Source organism: Chiloscyllium plagiosum, chromosome 21 (genome assembly GCF_004010195.1).
Source record: "Chiloscyllium plagiosum isolate BGI_BamShark_2017 chromosome 21, ASM401019v2, whole genome shotgun sequence".
Classification (NCBI taxonomy): domain Eukaryota; kingdom Metazoa; phylum Chordata; class Chondrichthyes; order Orectolobiformes; family Hemiscylliidae; genus Chiloscyllium; species Chiloscyllium plagiosum.
The window spans coordinates 35,198,655-35,204,654 of record NC_057730.1 but is presented as its reverse complement, the minus strand read 5'-3'; the positions used below and the strand labels follow the sequence as shown (position 1 = coordinate 35,204,654).

General features: G+C 40.9%; 1 protein-coding gene across 3 annotated transcripts in view; it reads left to right on the top strand.

The window, feature by feature from the left end:
- The first annotated feature begins 1,305 nt into the window (after positions 1-1,305).
- Positions 1,306-6,000, top strand: part of LOC122560756 (transcription factor 20) — a 60,292-nt gene continuing 55,597 nt past the window's right edge. For 2 of the 3 annotated variants that reach the window (XM_043711805.1, XM_043711803.1), the window contains exon 1: positions 3,940-4,027. The gene's annotated coding sequence lies outside the window, so the exon portion shown is untranslated. Of the gene's footprint in view, positions 1,637-3,939; positions 4,028-6,000 lie in introns of those variants that run through there. The other variant, XM_043711804.1, reaches the window with a different exon arrangement.

Sequence of the window (6,000 nt, the reverse complement as noted above, 5' to 3'; positions counted from 1 at the left end):
GAATTAAACTCCATCTGCCACTTCTCAGCCCATTAGCCCATCTGGTCCAGATCCTGTTGTAACCTGAGGTAACCCTCTTCGCTGTCCACTACACCTCCAATTTTGGTGTCATCTGCAAACTTATTAACTGTACCTCTTATGCTCGCATCCAAATCATTTATGTAAATGACAAAACGTAGAGGACCTAGCACCGGTCCTTGTGGCATCCACTAGTCACCGGCCTCCAATCTGAAAAACAACCCCTCCACCATCTGTTCTCCCCCGAAACAAATTATCTTCCTTTGCCTGAAATATATCTCATAGTTTGGTTGTAGTTCTGGCAAATGGAACAAGGCAAGTCCTTTTACTGCATTTCAGAGAGTTCAGACCACCACATAGTTGTTGTTCAGCATCAGCAACAAGTTTTGTGTTAAGTAAAACAACATATTTTTAAATGCAGAGAAAATACTGTTACAGGGAGCCTGCGGAGTTTTTAGAACACAGGGTGAAGCCTAAGAAGCAAAAAACGTTGTGAATCACTGTCCTAGAATAACAGGGTCTTCTAAGTAAATATGAATGAGATAGTGCAGCGCATAAACACTAGCACAAGCCACCTGGAGGTGAATAACCTGTTTTGGTGCTGTATTACATGTAATTATTTAGTAGGGCATCAAAACTAACATGGAAATAGAGATCCACTGAACAGCCCTAAGAAAAGCATGTCTTCCTACTCACCAGTGTCATATCTGTGGGTGGCAATGACTTGGCTTTTAATCAGAAATCTCTGATGTATTGTTAGCAGTGAATGATCTGTGTGCTGTTGCCTAGTTCCAACCGGAAGTTTCTATGGTAATACGTAACATCAGTAAAATGAGAACTGAAGAACAGACTTGCAGAGCAGAAGGGAAACTGGGTTCCTGTGTTAATGCTAAATCATCGGGCATTCTGTTAAAAGACTGTTCATGGATATTTATCTTCCCATCTTGTCAATTAGATATTTATACTGTAAGCATTCGTTGACGCTTAAACATCACGTTGAAAGTACAACACAGCTATAATTGATAATATTACTACTGCAAAACAACCGGCTCATTCATTATTAACAATTTTTTTATTACTCGCGAAGAGATAATGAGACTGTCTTCCAGCGTTTTTGAAGGTGTCAGCCATGGCAGAGTCAGTATCTCTATTCCATCTGAATCAAAAGATCGTGGGTTCAAGCCCCATTTCGGAAAGTTGATCATAAATCGCAATCTAATATTTGGCAAGCGCAGTGGGAGGGAGAGATGATGTGGGCTTTTTTAAAAAAATAAAAATGATGTTTACCCAAAGTTCTGGTCGTAAAAGATTCCGTGGCACTAATGGGGGGGGGGGGGGAAGCAACATTTATTGCGAACGCCACCGCCAGGTGGAACAAGGAGCACACACGGTCAGGAAGACAGCGCTGCAGTACGACATTATTGGCCGGCAATGGAGCAGCAGCCGCCGCCTGTCACATAGATAGCGCTGCCGATATAATCACACAGTGATTACAGACACTGGGATCTGGGCCAGTCGAAGCTTCGCTTTCTTTCTCCCTTCCCCGGATTCAGCCAGCATGAGTGAGAAGTAACCCAAGGCAGCACACGGGATTGGTGACAGCTTTAGAAACGAAAAGGTGGGCAGTCTGTGCATCACATAATCATAGATACGTAATAGGGCAGAAGGAGGCCATTCAGCCCGTCGTGCCTTTATTGGCTCTTCAAACTTGCATCGTTGCCTCGTGTCAATCTCTCGCTATTCTCCAAAACCCTTTGAACACCATTTCTATCCAAATAATCACCCAATATTGTCAAGAATTCCTCAAATGAACCTGCTTTCACCACACTTCCTAGTAGTGCACCCTAACCAGCCGCAGTGGGAAAAGATTTTTTTTCCTCACAGTACCTTGGCTCTTTTGCACATCACTTTAAATCTATTCTCTCTCCTTCTCGTTCCTTTTACTATTGGGAACAACTTATTCCTATCTACTCTGTCCAGCCCTCTCATGATTTGAAAATCTCTTATCAATTTTTCTTCACACTCCTCTCTGCAGTGAACAGTCTCAATTTCTTCAATCTGTCTTCATATCTTGTAAATCACTTCTGCACTTCCTCCAATGTAGTCATCTTTCCTACAGTGTAGCATCCACAACTGTATACACAACACTGCAACTGAGGCCTAATAAGTGTCTTATACAAGTTCAAACATAACCCCTTTGTTGTTGTACTCTATGCTCCTATTAATAAAGCCAAGAACACCATATGCTTTATTAACTGCTTGTTCGCCACACCTTAAATGATGTTGATACATACACATCCAGGTCTCTCTGTTCCTGTACTCCTTTTAGAACTGTACGCTCTATTTTATACCATTTTTCAATGTTGTTCCTACCAAAATGCATCACTTCACATTTTTCTGCATTGAACCCTACCTGCCACCTATCTGTCCACTCTACAAACTGGTCAATGTTCTTTTGGAGTTCTACACTGTTCTCCTCACAGTTTACAATCCTTCCATGTTTCATGTCATCTGCATACTTTTAAATTATCCCCTGAAAATCAAGAGGTAGATCATTAATATATATCAGGAAAAGCAATGGTCTCAATATCAACCCCGGGGAATTCCCCTACAAACCCTCATCCAGTCTGAAAAATATCCATTGACCATTACTCTATTTCCTAACACTCAGCCACTTTTGTATCCGTGTTGCTGTTATCCTTTTTATACCATGGCCTATAACTTTCTTCATGTCTGTATTGCGGCACTGTATCAAATGATTTCAATGTCCGTGCATACCACATAAACAATGGCCTCATTAAGCCTTTCTGTTACTTCTTCAGAAAACTCCAGCAAGTTAGTTGAACACAATTTTTCCTTTAGAAATTTGTGTTGTTACTTCATAATCAACCCATCTTCTTCCATGTGATTGTTAGTTCTCTTCCAAATAATCTAGAAGCTTCCTCACCACTGACCTGAGTTTAATATGACACCAACTGACGCTGTCATCACTCCACATAGAACTTGTTGACATCTGCATTGCATGTGAAGACAAATCCTGAACCCTGTCATAGTCCAAAGATGTGCAGATCAGGTGGATTGGCCATGCTAAATTGCCCATAGTGTTAGATGCATTAGTCAGAGGAAAATGAGTCTGGGTGGGTTACTCTTCAGAGGGTCGGTGTGGACTTGTTGGGCCGAAAGGCCTGTTTCCACACTGTAGGGAATCTAATCTAAATAGCTGATGTCATGTGTACAAGTGCTGGCAGCTGTTTTATCAGTCATTCTGATGGTCCCAATAATTACTCCAAATCAAAAAAGAGCAGATGAGTTTTTCACAGGGTATTAGCTAACACTTATCATTCAATCACTAAAACAGGTGATCAAGACATTGGTACATTGTTATCTGTGGGATTTTATTCTCGAAAGTTGACTGCTGAGTTTCCTGCATTGCTACAGTTACTACATTTCAAAAGTCTTCAATTGGCTGCAAAGGGTTTGGGACATCCTGAAATTGGGAAAGCTCTGTCTTTTATTTAGGACGTAGTTCCATGGATTGACAGTTCTCAGCTTTGTTGCTAAGAGGTCCAGTAGAAATCTATCAAGGAAGACAGACACAGACTTCTCCATCATGTGAGGAGTCAAGAATGGTAATGATGACTGTGTAATGATCAGTGACTATCTCCACTTCTGACCTTATGTTGACCAGAGGAAAGTTTATTGATGAACAGCTTGACAGGCCTGAGGATCTCCTTCACTGATATCATGCAGTTGAGATGACAATTATAACCAGCTACCTTGTGCTAGGTTTGGCTCCAGTCAGTAGAAACTTTTATCCCTGATTCCTATTGACTTCAGTTTTGCTAGTCTCCTTGATGCCATGTTCCATAAAATGCTGCTCTGATGTCATGGACAGTCAACTCTCATCTCATCTCTGGAATTCAGTTTCTGCTTATATTTGGGTGAAGGCTGTAATGAGGTCTGGAGCTGAGTGTTCCCGGTTGGAGACAAACTAAGCATCAGTGAGCAAGTGAGTAAATGCCTTTTGATAGTACCTATCAATGGGGTAATGCTGTTTAATTGTCAATAGCTTTAAAACTATCCTAATGACCAAAACTCAACTGATGGGATGGTAATTGGCTGGACTGAATTTCTTATTTTCTCTGCCTCAGCCATGGACAAGGATGCAAACCTGGGATTTCCATGATTCAAAAGGCTGAACGTTCGCTGGTTGACGGCTTCACTCCTTTGATTTTCTGACGGGGAAAGTGCAGAGAAAGTGATATTAATTTGTTAGCTCTTGCAAATTCCTAATACAGGCACAGTAGTCTAAGTAGTGTTGTTCTATGCTGTAAGATTTGTGAATCTTACCTCAGGGGTATCCATCATTTTCTTCTAAACACTTTGGTAGAATTCAACTCTATTGATTTATCAAGTTCCTGTGAAGGTTAGATAAGTCAATACAGAACCAGGACACATGATTTTAACAAGCCAGTTGGCAGCTACCAAAGCCAGAGCAAGTCAATACCAGTGGGGCGCTGTCTTGTTCCCCAAGGATATCCAATACTTCCATTAATTTAATTGTATCTCAATCTAAGGTTGCCAAGTTTTTACTTGAATGCTGGCTGTAAAGCATGATTCCAACTGTTTAAAAGTTTGTCATTGAGAAAGTTGGCAGCTTGAGAGAATGACAACCAGCTAAAATCTCAAAGTGTGGTATTTAAGGAAGAATCATAGAATCCCTGCTGTGTGGAAGCAGGCCAGTTATCCTATCAAGTCCATACCAAATCTTGAAAAGCATCCCACCCAGACCTTTGCCCTATCCCTATAACTCTGGACCTACCATGGTGAATCCACTTAAACTACACATCCCTGGACACCATGGTAAATTTAGCATGGCCAATCTACCTAACCAGCACATCTTTGGATGTGCAAGGAAACCCACACAGACAGTCACCCGAGACTGCAATCAAACACAAGTTCCTGGTGCTGTGATGCAGCAGTTAAAACCACTAAGCCACCATGCCCCCCAAGAAGTGAACTCCTTTAGTCAAGTGTCTACAAAATGAATTTCTCCTTGAGCCTTATAATCAGCTTTGTTACTGGACTCTTTTTAAAAAAAAGCTGTCCACAAAATATGAACTTGACATTTTGGAGTTATAGAGTCTTAGAAATATACAGCATGGAAACAGACTCTTCAATCCAACTTGTCCATGCTGACCAGATATCCTAACCTAATTTAGTCCCATTTGCCAGCATTTGGTCCATATCCCTCTAAACCCTTTCTATTCAAATATCCATCCAGATGCTTTTTAAATGTTGTAATTGTACCAGCCTCCCCCACTTCATTTGGCAGCTCATTCCATAATCTGAAATGGGCTGCTCTAATTAAATAGTTAAAAATTGTGTCACTGGATCAAATTCCATGACAGTGACATAGAACATTCGTGGAAAGGTGCAAACAGCTAAATTACAATTTTGTATTGGTCAAGAGGTTTGACTGGACATTGTACAATCTGAGGGACTCAAATGCCTGTAGAAAATTGGAAGGAAGAAATCGAAGAAAAAGTACTATCAACTTTCACCATCTCAGCACGGCATTTAATGATCAATTAAGCACGTTTGCAGTGTAAACACTTATTACATAGAAAATGTGGCCGCCAATTTACACAAGTTCACACAAACAGCAATGTGATCACCAGATAACCTATTTCATTGTTCCTGTGAGGGATAAATATTGTTCAGAATAGCACTACTCCTCTTCAAAGTTTTGACATTAATCTTTTATGTCCAGCTGAGAGGGAAGACAGTTACCAACTGATCTGAAAACCAACAGCTTTCCTTCTGTACTGTACTGGGGTTTCCACCTTGACACATGGTCAAGTTACTAGAGTGGAACTAGAAAATATAATCTTCTAACCCAGCAGTGAGATAGTTGCCCATGGAGCTAGGGCTGATACCATCTTTGCATTGATCCTGAGCTTGCACTTGTCACTGTCCAAA